Source organism: Oncorhynchus masou, unplaced genomic scaffold (genome assembly GCF_036934945.1).
Source record: "Oncorhynchus masou masou isolate Uvic2021 unplaced genomic scaffold, UVic_Omas_1.1 unplaced_scaffold_3076, whole genome shotgun sequence".
NCBI classification, from domain to species: domain Eukaryota; kingdom Metazoa; phylum Chordata; class Actinopteri; order Salmoniformes; family Salmonidae; genus Oncorhynchus; species Oncorhynchus masou.
The window spans coordinates 24,310-38,427 of record NW_027009494.1 but is presented as its reverse complement, the minus strand read 5'-3'; positions in this window follow the sequence as shown (position 1 = coordinate 38,427).

Below are 14,118 nucleotides of genomic sequence, written 5' to 3'. Positions count from 1 at the left end.
GGGAGAAGAGGAGAAGCAGGGTGACCTACAGGGAGAAGGGGGGCAGGGCGAATACAGGGAGAAGAGGAGAGGCAGGGTGACCTACAGGGAGAAGAGGAGAGGCAGGGTGACCTACAGGGAGAAGAGGAGGGGCAGGGTGACCTACAGGGAGAAGAGGAGAAGCAGGGTGACCTACAGGGAGAAGAGGAGAAGCAGGGTGACCTACAGGGAGAAGGGGGGCAGGGCGAATACAGGGAGAAGAGAAGAGGCAGGGTGACCTACAGGGAGAAGAGAAGAGGCAGGGTGACCTATAGGGAGAAGAGGAGGGGCAGGGTGACCTATAGGGAGAAGAGGAGGGGCAGGGTGACCTATAGGGAGAAGAGGAGGGGCAGGGTGACCTATAGGGAGAAGAGGAGAGGCAGGGTGACCTATAGGGAGAAGAGGAGGGGCAGGGTGACCTATAGGGAGAAGGGGGGCAGGGCGAATACAGGGAGAAGAGGAGAGGCAGGGTGACCTATAGGGAGAAGAGGAGAAGCAGGGTGACCTACAGGGAGAAGGGGGGCAGGGCGAATACAGGGAGAAGAGAAGAGGCAGGGTGACCTATAGGGAGAAGGGGGGCAGGGCGAATACAGGGAGAAGAGGAGAAGCAGGGTGACCTACAGGGAGAAGGGGGCAGGGCGAATACAGGGAGAAGAGGAGAGGCAGGGTGACCTACAGGGAGAAGAGGAGAGGCAGGGTGACCTACAGGGAGAAGAGGAGGTGCAGGGTGACCTACAGGGAGAAGAGGAGAGGCAGGGTGACCTACAGGGAGAAGAGGAGAGGCAGGGTGACCTACAGGGAGAAGAGGAGGGGTTCACATCAACAACAATAACTCACAAGAGTATGTGGTTTGTTGGTGTGGCAATTCCCACCTGCTCCATTAGTTGTCATGGATATCGGGTCCCCCCATCTGGAAACCTGCCTGACTAACCGGTGTCTGTATACTGCCTCGCTACTGTATATAGCCTCGCTACTGTATATAGCCTCGCTACTGTATATAGCCTCGCTACTGTATATAGCCTCGCTACTGTATATAGCCTCGCTACTGTATATAGCCCCTCTACTGTATATAGCCCCTCTACTGTATATAGCCCCTCTACTGTATATAGCCCCTCTACTGTATATAGCCCCTCTACTGTATATAGCCCCTCTACTGTATATAGCCCCTCTACTGTATATAGCCCCGCTACTGTATATAGCCCCGCTACTGTATATAGCCCCGCTACTGTATATAGCCCCTCTACTGTATATAGCCTCGCTACTGTATATAGCCTCGCTACTGTATACTGCCCCTCTACTGTATATAGCCTCGCTACTGTATATAGCCTCGCTACTGTATATAGCCTCTCTACTGTATATAGCCTCGCTACTGTATATAGCCTCTCTACTGTATATAGCCTCGCTACTGTATATAGCCTCTCTACTGTATATAGCCTCGCTACTGTATATAGCCTCTCTACTGTATATAGCCTCGCTACTGTATATAGCCTCTCTACTGTATATAGCCTCGCTACTGTATATAGCCTCGCTACTGTATACTGCCCCTCTACTGTGTATATAGCCTCGCTACTGTATATAGCCTCGCTACTGTATATAGCCTCTCTACTGTATATAGCCTCGCTACTGTATATAGCCTCTCTACTGTATATAGCCTCGCTACTGTATATAGCCTCTCTACTGTATATAGCCTCGCTACTGTATATAGCCTCTCTACTGTATATAGCCTCGCTACTGTTTATAGCCTGTCTTTTTACTGTTTTATTTCTTTACCTACCTATTGTTCATGTAATACATATGTTTGCAGTATTGGTTAGAGCCTTTAAGTAAGGATTTCACTGTGAGGTCTACTACACCTGTTGTATTCATCATTTCACTGTAAGGTCTACTACACCTGTTGTATTCGGCATTTCGCTGTGAGGTCTACTACACCTGTTGTATTCGGCATTTCACTGTGAGGTCTACTACACCTGTTGTATTCTGCATTTCACTGTGAGGTCTACTACACCTGTTGTATTCAGCATTTCACTGTGAGGTCTACTACACCTGTTGTATTCAGCATTTCACTGTGAGGTCTACTACACCTGTTGTATTCAGCATTTCACTGTGAGGTCTACTACACCTGTTGTATTTGGCATTTCACTGTGAGGTCTACTACACCTGTTGTATTCAGCATTTCACTGTGAGGTCTACTACACCTGTTGTATTCGGCATTTCACTGTAAGGTCTACTACACCTGTTGTATTCGGCATTTCACTGTAAGGTCTACTACACCTGTTGTATTCGGCATTTCACTGTAAGGTCTACTACACCTGTTGTATTCGGCATTTCACTGTGAGGTCTACTACACCTGTTGTATTCGGCATTTCACTGTGAGGTCTACTACACCTGTTGTAATTCAGCATTTCACTGTGAGGTCTACTACACCTGTTGTATTCAGCATTTCACTGTGAGGTCTACTACACCTGTTGTATTCAGCGCACGTGGCAAATATACTTTGATTTGATACCTCTTAATGCTAGATTCTGATCACGCTCTGCGCATGTTTTTCTACGCACGTATTCGTTTTTCTAACGTAGCTGCTCCTCATACCCCCCCCCCCCCCTTCATGTTTAACTCTTAACTCACCCTCTCATGAACCACGATGATGTAGCACAACGTCTCTGCGTCGTATTTCCGATCAGCTGAAATAAAATAAAAACCCTGCTGGTGATTTTACGGAACATTCTGGAACAAACATGTAGCCTGTTATTTTTGAAGACTTACAACCGGTCTGTCTGCGCCCACGGGGTATTGCAGTTGCACAAGCAGGACGCAGCCCTTTACACTTTGGAGATAAAACTGTCAGTGTTTTGTGTGATGTAGGTTCATCTTTATAGTTGCTGTCATATTGTAGTTCCTGGGACGAAAGAAGAACAGCACTTTACTTGCCTTGTCTGCTTCCTGCGCAGCCTAGCCAGTGTTTGCAACATTCAGTCGCTAATTAGACAACATGTCTGCGTCTTGCTGCGTTCCACCTCCGGGAAACCGGATGTTTTAGGCAGCTGAGCGCGTATCCGAATAGGTGAAAAGTCTGACAATGGGCAAGTTCCTTTTGCATCGCCCATCGCCATAGTAATGCAGTGGTGTAAAGTACTTATTAAGTAAAAAAAAATACTTTTTAGTTTTTGGGGGGGGTTTCTGTACTTTATTTTTGCCGACTTTTATTTTTACTTCACCTCATTCCTAAAGAAAATAATGTACTTTTTACCCCGTACATTTTCCCTGACACACAAACATCTCTAGACTGCCTGCCTGTTTGTGTCGTGCTTATGTTTACCATACTGACAACAAAGTTTTACAAACAAGTCGACAATGTATTTTGTGTAAAACGTAAATAGCTGCACGCAGCCCTCCTGAAGAGAAATAACATTAAATCACGTGTATTATGCTGACAGAGGCATCGAATACAGTAGTTAGAACCAGAAGTGGGCATTCAGCACAGCAGCTACGTAGGCATGTAGGAGTACTGTAGTGCATGTAGGAGTACTGTAGTGCATGTAGGAGTACTGTAGTGCATGTAGGAGTACTGTAGTGCCTGTAGGAGTACTGTAGTGCCTGTAGGAGTACTGTAGTGCCTGTAGGAGTACTGTAGTGCATGTAGGAGTACTGTAGTGCATGTAGGAGTACTGTAGTGCCTGTAGGAGTACTGTAGTGCCTGTGGGAGTACTGTAGTGCCTGTGGGAGTACTGTAGTGCCTGTGGGAGTACTGTAGTGCCTGTGGGAGTACTGTAGTGCCTGTGGGAGTACTGTAGTGCCTGTGGGAGTACTGTAGTGCCCGTAGGAGTACTGTAGTGCCCGTAGGAGTACTGTAGTGCCCGTAGGGAGTACTGTAGTGCCCGTAGGAGTACTGTAGTGCCCGTAGGGAGTACTGTAGTGCCCGTAGGAGTACTGTAGTGCCTGTAGGAGTACTGTAGTGCCCGTAGGAGTACTGTAGTGCCCGTAGGAGTACTGTAGTGCATGTAGGAGTACTGTAGTGCCTGTAGGAGTACTGTAGTGCCCGTAGGAGTACTGTAGTGCCCGTAGGAGTACTGTAGTGCCCGTAGGAGTACTGTAGTGCATGTAGGAGTACTGTAGTGCCTGTAGGAGTACTGTAGTGCCTGTAGGAGTATTGTAGTGCCTGTAGGAGTACTGTAGTGCCTGTAGGAGTACTGTAGTGCCTGTAGGAGTAGTGTAGTGCATGTAGGAGTACTGTAGTGCCTGTAGGAGTACTGTAGTGCCTGTAGGAGTACTGTAGTGCCTGTAGGAGTATTGTAGTGCCTGTAGGAGTACTGTAGTGCCTGTAGGAGTACTGTAGTGCATGTAGGAGTACTGTAGTGCATGTAGGAGTACTGTAGTGCCTGTAGGAGTACTGTAGTGCCTGTAGGAGTACTGTAGTGCCTGTAGGAGTACTGTAGTGCCTGTAGGAGTAGTGTAGTGCCTGTAGGAGTACTGTAGTGCCTGTAGGAGTAGTGTAGTGCATGTAGGAGTACTGTAGGAGTACTGTAGGAGTACTGTAGTGCCTGTAGGAGTACTGTAGTGCCTGTAGGAGTACTGTAGTGCCTGTAGGAGTACTGTAGTGCCTGTAGGAGTACTGTAGTGCCTGTAGGAGTACTGTAGTGCCTGTAGGAGTACTGTAGTGCCTGTAGGAGTACTGTAGTGCCTGTAGGAGTACTGTAGTGCCTGTAGGAGTACTGTAGTGCCTGTAGGAGTACTGTAGTGCCTGTAGGAGTACTGTAGTGCTGTAGTGTAGGAGTACTGTAGTGCCTGTAGGAGTACTGTAGTGCCTGTAGGAGTACTGTAGTGCCTGTAGGAGTATTGTAGTGCCTGTAGGAGTATTGTAGTGCCTGTAGGAGTACTGTAGTGCCTGTAGGAGTACTGTAGTGCATGTAGGAGTACTGTAGTGCAGTAGGAGCATGTAGGAGTACTGTAGTGCATGTAGGAGTACTGTAGTGCCTGTAGGAGTACTGTAGTGCCTGTAGGAGTACTGTAGTGCCTGTAGGAGTAGTGTAGTGCCTGTAGGAGTAGTAGTGCCTGTAGGAGTACTGTAGTGCCTGTAGGAGTACTGTAGGAGTACTGTAGGAGTACTGTAGGAGTACTGTAGTGCCTGTAGGAGTACTGTAGTGCCTGTAGGAGTACTGTAGTGCCTGTAGGAGTACTGTAGTGCCTGTAGGAGTACTGTAGTGCCTGTAGGAGTACTGTAGTGCCTGTAGGAGTACTGTAGTGCCTGTAGGAGTACTGTAGTGCCTGTAGAGAGTACTGTAGTGCCTGTAGGAGTACTGTAGTGCCTGTAGGAGTACTGTAGTGCCTGTAGGAGTACTGTAGTGCCTGTAGGAGTACTGTAGTGCCTGTAGGAGTACTGTAGTGCCTGTAGGAGTACTGTAGTGCCTGTAGGAGTACTGTAGTGCCTGTAGGAGTACTGTAGTGCCTGTAGGAGTACCTGTAGTGCCTGTAGGAGTAATGTAGTGCCTGTGGGAGTAATGTAGTGCCTGTAGGAGTACTGTAGTGCCTGTGGAGTACTGTAGTGCCTGTAGGAGTACTGTAGTGCCTGTGGGAGTACTGTAGGAGTGCCTGTGGGAGCACTGTAGTGCCTGTGGGAGTACTGTAGTGCCTGTGGGAGTACTGTAGTGCCTGTGGGAGTACTGTAGTGCCTGTGGGAGTACTGTAGTGCCTGTGGGAGTACTGTAGTGCCTGTGGGAGTACTGCCTGTAGGAGTGCCTGCCTGGGAGTACTGTAGTGCCTGTGGGAGTACTGTAGTGCCTGTGGGAGTACTGTAGTGCCTGTGGGAGTACTGTAGTGCCTGTGGGAGTACTGTAGTGCCTGTGGGAGTACTGTAGTGCCTGTGGGAGTACTGTAGTGCCTGTGGGAGTACTGTAGTGCCTGTGGGAGTACTGTAGTGCCTGTGGGAGTACTGTAGTGCCTGTGGGAGTACTGTAGTGCCTGTGGGAGTACTGTAGTGCCTGTGGGAGTACTGTAGTGCCTGTGGGAGTACTGTAGTGCCTGTGGGAGTACTGTAGTGCCTGTGGGAGTACTGTAGTGCCTGTGGGAGTACTGTAGTGCCTGTGGGAGTACTGTAGTGCCTGTGGGAGTACTGTAGTGCCTGTGGGAGTACTGTAGTGCCTGTGGGAGTACTGTAGTGCCTGTGGGAGTACTGTAGTGCCTGTGGGAGTACAGTGTGGGAGTACTGTAGTGCCTGTGGGAGTACTGTGTAGTGCCTGTGGGAGTACTGTAGTGCCTGTGGGAGTACTGTAGTGCCTGTGGGAGTACTGTAGTGCCTGTGGGAGTACTGTAGTGCCTGTGTGGAGCACTGTAGTGCCTGTGGGAGTACTGTAGTGCCTGTGGGAGTACTGTAGTGCCTGTGGGAGTACTGTAGTGCCTGTGGGAGTACTGTAGTGCCTGTGGGAGTACTGTAGTGCCTGTGGGAGTACTGTAGTGCCTGTGGGAGTACTGTAGTGCCTGTGGGAGTACTGTAGTGCCTGTGGGAGTACTGTGGTGCCTGTGGGAGTAGTGCCTGTGGGAGTACTGTAGTGCCTGTGGGAGTACTGTAGTGCCTGTGGGAGTACTGTAGTGCCCGTGGGAGTACTGTAGTGGGTGGGAGTACTGTAGTGCCCGTGGGAGTACTGTAGTGCCCGTGGGAGTACTGTAGTGCCCGTGGGAGTACTGTAGTGCCCGTGGGAGTACTGTAGTGCCCGTGGGAGTACTGTAGTGCCCGTGGGAGTACTGTAGTGCCCGTGGGAGTACTGTAGTGCCCGTGGGAGTACTGTAGTGCCCGTGGGAGTACTGTAGTGCCCGTGGGAGTACTGTAGTGCCCGTGGGAGTACTGTAGTGCCCGTGGGAGTACTGTAGTGCCCGTGGGAGTACTGTAGTGCCCGTGGGAGTACTGTAGTGCCCGTGGGAGTACTGTAGTGCCCGTGGGAGTACTGTAGTGCCCGTGGGAGTACTGTAGTGCCCGTGGGAGTACTGTAGTGCCCGTGGGAGTACTGTAGTGCCCGTGGGAGTACTGTAGTGCCCGTGGGAGTACTGTAGTGCCCGTGGGAGTACTGTAGTGCCCGTGGGAGTACTGTAGTGCCCGTGGGAGTACTGTAGTGCCCGTGGGAGTACTGTAGTGCCCGTGGGAGTACTGTAGTGCCCGTGGGAGTACTGTAGTGCCCGTGGGAGTACTGTAGTGCCCGTGGGAGTACTGTAGTGCCCGTGGGAGTACTGTAGTGCCCGTGGGAGTACTGTAGTGCCCGTGGGAGTACTGTAGTGCCCGTGGGAGTACTGTAGTGCCCGTGGGGTACTGTAGTGCCCGTGGGAGTACTGTAGTGCCCGTGGGAGTACTGTAGTGCCCGTGGGAGTACTGTAGTGCCCGTGGGAGTACTGTAGTGCCCGTGGGAGTACTGTAGTGCCCGTGGGAGTACTGTAGTGCCCGTGGGAGTACTGTAGTGCCCGTGGGAGTACTGTAGTGCCCGTGGGAGTACTGTAGTGCCTGTGGGAGTACTGTAGTGCCTGTGGGAGTACTGTAGTGCCTGTGGGAGTACTGTAGTGCCTGTGGGAGTACTGTAGTGCCTGTGGGAGTACTGTAGTGCCTGTGGGAGTACTGTAGTGCCTGTGGGAGTGGGAGTACTGTAGTGCCTGTGGGAGTACTGTAGTGCCTGTGGGAGTACTGTAGTGCCTGTGGGAGTACTGTAGTGCCTGTGGGAGTACTGTAGTGCCTGTGGGAGTACTGTAGTGCCCGTGGGAGTACTGTAGTGCCCGTGGGAGTACTGTAGTGCCCGTGGGAGTACTGTAGTGCCCGTGGGAGTACTGTAGTGCCCGTGGGAGTACTGTAGTGCCCGTGGGAGTACTGTAGTGCCCGTGGGAGTACTGTAGTGCCCGTGGGAGTACTGTAGTGCCCGTGGGAGTACTGTAGTGCCCGTGGGAGTACTGTAGTGCCCGTGGGAGTACTGTAGTGCCCGTGGGAGTACTGTAGTGCCCGTGGGAGTACTGTAGTGCCCGTGGGAGTACTGTAGTGCCCGTGGGAGTACTGTAGTGCCCGTGGGAGTAGTGTAGTGCCCGTGGGAGTAGTGTAGTGCCCGTGGGAGTAGTGTAGTGCCCGTAGGAGTAGTGTAGTGCCCGTAGGAGTACTGTAGGAGTACTGTAGTGCCCGTAGGAGTACTGTAGTGCCCGTAGGAGTACTGTAGGAGTACTGTAGTGCCCGTAGGAGTACTGTAGTGCCTGTAGGAGTACTGTAGGAGTACTGTAGTGCCTGTAGGAGTACTGTAGTGCCTGTAGGAGTACTGTAGGAGTACTGTAGTGCCTGTGGGAGTACTGTAGTGCCTGTGGGAGTACTGTAGTGCCTGTGGGAGTACTGTAGTGCCTGTGGGAGTACTGTAGTGCCTGTGGGAGTACTGTAGTGCCTGTGGGAGTACTGTAGTGCCCGTGGGAGTACTGTAGTGCCCGTGGGAGTACTGTAGTGCCCGTGGGAGTACTGTAGTGCCCGTGGGAGTACTGTAGTGCCCGTGGGAGTACTGTAGTGCCCGTGGGAGTACTGTAGTGCCCGTGGGAGTACTGTAGTGCCCGTAGGAGTACTGTAGGAGTAGTGTAGTGCCCGTAGGAGTACTGTAGTGCCCGTAGGAGTACTGTAGGAGTACTGTAGTGCCTGTAGGAGTACTGTAGTGCCTGTAGGAGTACTGTAGGAGTACTGTAGTGCCTGTAGGAGTACTGTAGTGCCTGTAGGAGTACTGTAGGAGTACTGTAGTGCCTGTAGGAGTACTGTAGTGCCTGTAGGAGTACTGTAGGAGTACTGTAGTGCCTGTAGGAGTACTGTAGTGCCTGTGGGAGTACTGTAGTGCCTGTAGGAGTACTGTAGTGCCTGTGGGAGTACTGTAGTGCCTGTGGGAGTACTGTAGTGCCCGTGGGAGTACTGTAGTGCCCGTGGGAGTACTGTAGTGCCCGTGGGAGTACTGTAGTGCCCGTGGGAGTACTGTAGTGCCCGTGGGAGTACTGTAGTGCCCGTGGGAGTACTGTAGTGCCCGTGGGAGTACTGTAGTGCCCGTGGGAGTACTGTAGTGCCCGTGGGAGTACTGTAGTGCCCGTGGGAGTACTGTAGTGCCCGTGGGAGTACTGTAGTGCCCGTGGGAGTACTGTAGTGCCCGTGGGAGTACTGTAGTGCCCGTGGGAGTACTGTAGTGCCCGTGGGAGTACTGTAGTGCCCGTGGGAGTACTGTAGTGCCCGTAGGAGTACTGTAGGAGTAGTGTAGTGCCCGTAGGAGTACTGTAGTGCCCGTAGGAGTACTGTAGGAGTACTGTAGTGCCTGTAGGAGTACTGTAGTGCCTGTAGGAGTACTGTAGGAGTACTGTAGTGCCTGTAGGAGTACTGTAGTGCCTGTAGGAGTACTGTAGTGCCTGTAGGAGTACTGTAGGAGTACTGTAGTGCCTGTAGGAGTACTGTAGTGCCTGTAGGAGTACTGTAGGAGTACTGTAGTGCCTGTAGGAGTACTGTAGTGCCTGTAGGAGTACTGTAGTGCCTGTAGGAGTACTGTAGTGCCTGTAGGAGTACTGTAGGAGTAGTGTAGTGCCCGTAGGAGTACTGTAGTGCCCGTAGGAGTACTGTAGGAGTACTGTAGTGCCTGTAGGAGTACTGTAGTGCCTGTAGGAGTACTGTAGGAGTACTGTAGTGCCTGTAGGAGTACTGTAGTGCCTGTAGGAGTACTGTAGTGCCTGTAGGAGTACTGTAGGAGTACTGTAGTGCCTGTAGGAGTACTGTAGTGCCTGTAGGAGTACTGTAGGAGTACTGTAGTGCCTGTAGGAGTACTGTAGTGCCTGTAGGAGTACTGTAGTGCCTGTAGGAGTACTGTAGTGCCTGTAGGAGTACTGTAGGAGTACTGTAGTGCCTGTAGGAGTAGTGTAGTGCCTGTAGGAGTACTGTAGTGCCTGTAGGAGTACTGTAGGAGTACTGTAGTGCCTGTAGGAGTACTGTAGTGCCTGTAGGAGTACTGTAGGAGTACTGTAGTGCCTGTAGGAGTACTGTAGTGCCTGTAGGAGTAGTGTAGTGCCTGTAGGAGTACTGTAGTGCCTGTAGGAGTACTGTAGTGCCTGTAGGAGTACTGTAGTGCCTGTAGGAGTACTGTAGGAGTACTGTAGTGCCTGTAGGAGTATTGTAGTGCCTGTAGGAGTATTGTAGTGCCTGTAGGAGTACTGTAGTGCCTGTAGGAGTACTGTAGTGCATGTAGGAGTACTGTAGTGCATGTAGGAGTACTGTAGTGCCCGTAGGAGTACTGTAGTGCCCGTAGGAGTACTGTAGTGCCCGTAGGAGTACTGTAGTGCCTGTAGGAGTAGTGTAGTGCCTGTAGGAGTACTGTAGGAGTACTGTAGTGCCTGTAGGAGTACTGTAGTGCCTGTAGGAGTACTGTAGGAGTACTGTAGTGCCTGTAGGAGTAGTGTAGTGCCTGTAGGAGTACTGTAGTGCCTGTAGGAGTACTGTAGGAGTACTGTAGTGCCTGTAGGAGTACTGTAGTGCCTGTAGGAGTACTGTAGGAGTACTGTAGTGCCTGTAGGAGTACTGTAGTGCCTGTAGGAGTAGTGTAGTGCCTGTAGGAGTACTGTAGTGCCTGTAGGAGTACTGTAGTGCCTGTAGGAGTACTGTAGTGCCTGTAGGAGTACTGTAGGAGTACTGTAGTGCCTGTAGGAGTATTGTAGTGCCTGTAGGAGTATTGTAGTGCCTGTAGGAGTACTGTAGTGCCTGTAGGAGTACTGTAGTGCATGTAGGAGTACTGTAGTGCATGTAGGAGTACTGTAGTGCATGTAGGAGTACTGTAGTGCCTGTAGGAGTACTGTAGTGCCTGTAGGAGTACTGTAGTGCCTGTAGGAGTAGTGTAGTGCCTGTAGGAGTACTGTAGGAGTACTGTAGTGCCTGTAGGAGTACTGTAGTGCCTGTAGGAGTACTGTAGTGCCTGTAGGAGTAGTGTAGTGCCTGTAGGAGTACTGTAGTGCCTGTAGGAGTACTGTAGGAGTACTGTAGTGCCTGTAGGAGTACTGTAGTGCCTGTAGGAGTACTGTAGGAGTACTGTAGTGCCTGTAGGAGTACTGTAGTGCCTGTAGGAGTAGTGTAGTGCCTGTAGGAGTACTGTAGTGCCTGTAGGAGTACTGTAGTGCCTGTAGGAGTACTGTAGTGCCTGTAGGAGTACTGTAGGAGTACTGTAGTGCCTGTAGGAGTATTGTAGTGCCTGTAGGAGTATTGTAGTGCCTGTAGGAGTACTGTAGTGCCTGTAGGAGTACTGTAGTGCATGTAGGAGTACTGTAGTGCATGTAGGAGTACTGTAGTGCATGTAGGAGTACTGTAGTGCCTGTAGGAGTACTGTAGTGCCTGTAGGAGTACTGTAGTGCCTGTAGGAGTAGTGTAGTGCCTGTAGGAGTACTGTAGTGCCTGTAGGAGTAGTGTAGTGCATGTAGGAGTACTGTAGGAGTACTGTAGGAGTACTGTAGTGCCTGTAGGAGTACTGTAGTGCCTGTAGGAGTACTGTAGTGCCTGTAGGAGTACTGTAGTGCCTGTAGGAGTACTGTAGTGCCTGTAGGAGTACTGTAGTGCCTGTAGGAGTACTGTAGTGCCTGTAGGAGTACTGTAGTGCCTGTAGGAGTACTGTAGTGCCTGTAGGAGTACTGTAGTGCCTGTAGGAGTACTGTAGTGCCTGTAGGAGTACTGTAGTGCCTGTAGGAGTACTGTAGTGCCTGTAGGAGTACTGTAGTGCCTGTAGGAGTACTGTAGTGCCTGTAGGAGTACTGTAGTGCCTGTAGGAGTACTGTAGTGCCTGTAGGAGTACTGTAGTGCCTGTAGGAGTACTGTAGTGCCTGTAGGAGTACTGTAGTGCCTGTAGGAGTACTGTAGTGCCTGTAGGAGTAATGTAGTGCCTGTAGGAGTAATGTAGTGCCTGTAGGAGTACTGTAGTGCCTGTAGGAGTACTGTAGTGCCTGTAGGAGTACTGTAGTGCCTGTAGGAGTACTGTAGTGCCTGTAGGAGTACTGTAGTGCCTGTAGGAGTACTGTAGTGCCTGTAGGAGTACTGTAGTGCCTGTGGGAGTACTGTAGTGCCTGTGGGAGTACTGTAGTGCCTGTGGGAGTACTGTAGTGCCTGTGGGAGTACTGTAGTGCCTGTGGGAGTACTGTAGTGCCTGTGGGAGTACTGTAGTGCCTGTGGGAGTACTGTAGTGCCTGTGGGAGTACTGTAGTGCCTGTGGGAGTACTGTAGTGCCTGTGGGAGTACTGTAGTGCCTGTGGGAGTACTGTAGTGCCTGTGGGAGTACTGTAGTGCCTGTGGGAGTACTGTAGTGCCTGTGGGAGTACTGTAGTGCCTGTGGGAGTACTGTAGTGCCTGTGGGAGTACTGTAGTGCCTGTGGGAGTACTGTAGTGCCTGTGGGAGTACTGTAGTGCCTGTGGGAGTACTGTGCCTGTGGGAGTACTGTAGTGCCTGTGGGAGTACTGTAGTGCCTGTGGGAGTACTGTAGTGCCTGTGGGAGTACTGTAGTGCCTGTGGGAGTACTGTAGTGCCTGTGGGAGTACTGTAGTGCCTGTGGGAGTACTGTAGTGCCTGTGGGAGTACTGTAGTGCCTGTGGGAGTACTGTAGTGCCTGTGGGAGTACTGTAGTGCCTGTGGGAGTACTGTAGTGCCTGTGGGGAGTACTGTAGTGCCTGTGGGAGTAGTGCCTGTGGGAGTACTGTAGTGCCTGTGGGAGTACTGTAGTGCCTGTGGGAGTACTGTAGTGCCTGTGGGAGTACTGTAGTGCCTGTGGGAGTACTGTAGTGCCTGTGGGAGTACTGTAGTGCCTGTGGGAGTACTGTAGTGCCTGTGGGAGTACTGTAGTGCCTGTGGGAGTACTGTAGTGCCTGTGGGAGTACTGTAGTGCCTGTGGGAGTACTGTAGTGCCTGTGGGAGTACTGTAGTGCCTGTGTGGGAGTACTGTAGTGCCCGTGGGAGTACTGTAGTGCCCGTGGGAGTACTGTAGTGCCCGTGGGAGTACTGTAGTGCCCGTGGGAGTACTGTAGTGCATGTGGGAGTACTGTAGTGCCTGTAGGAGTACTGTAGTGCCTGTAGGAGTACTGTAGTGCCTGTAGGAGTACTGTAGTGCCTGTAGGAGTACTGTAGTGCCTGTAGGAGTACTGTAGTGCCTGTAGGAGTACTGTAGTGCCTGTAGGAGTACTGTAGTGCCTGTAGGAGTACTGTAGTGCCTGTAGGAGTACTGTAGTGCCTGTAGGAGTACTGTAGTGCCTGTAGGAGTACTGTAGTGCCTGTAGGAGTACTGTAGTGCCTGTAGGAGTACTGTAGTGCCTGTAGGAGTACTGTAGTGCCTGTAGGAGTACTGTAGTGCCTGTAGGAGTACTGTAGTGCCTGTAGGAGTACTGTAGTGCCTGTAGGAGTACTGTAGTGCCTGTAGGAGTACTGTAGTGCCTGTAGGAGTACTGTAGTGCCTGTAGGAGTACTGTAGGAGTACTGTAGTGCCTGTAGGAGTAGTGTAGTGCCTGTAGGAGTACTGTAGTGCCTGTAGGAGTACTGTAGGAGTACTGTAGTGCCTGTAGGAGTACTGTAGTGCCTGTAGGAGTACTGTAGGAGTACTGTAGTGCCTGTAGGAGTACTGTAGTGCCTGTAGGAGTAGTGTAGTGCCTGTAGGAGTACTGTAGTGCCTGTAGGAGTACTGTAGTGCCTGTAGGAGTACTGTAGTGCCTGTAGGAGTACTGTAGGAGTACTGTAGTGCCTGTAGGAGTACTGTAGTGCCTGTAGGAGTACTGTAGGAGTACTGTAGTGCCTGTAGGAGTAGTGTAGTGCCTGTAGGAGTACTGTAGTGCCTGTAGGAGTACTGTAGTGCCTGTAGGAGTACTGTAGGAGTACTGTAGTGCCTGTAGGAGTAGTGTAGTGCCTGTAGGAGTAGTGTAGTGCCTGTAGGAGTACTGTAGTGCCTGTAGGAGTACTGTAGTGCCTGTAGGAGTACTGTAGTGCCTGTAGGAGTACTGTAGGAGTACTGTAGTGCCTGTAGGAGTACTGTAGTGCCTGTAGGAGTACTGTAGGAGTAGTGTAGTGCCTGTAGGAGTACTGTAGGAGTACTGTAGTGCCTGTAGGAGTAGTGTAGTGCCTG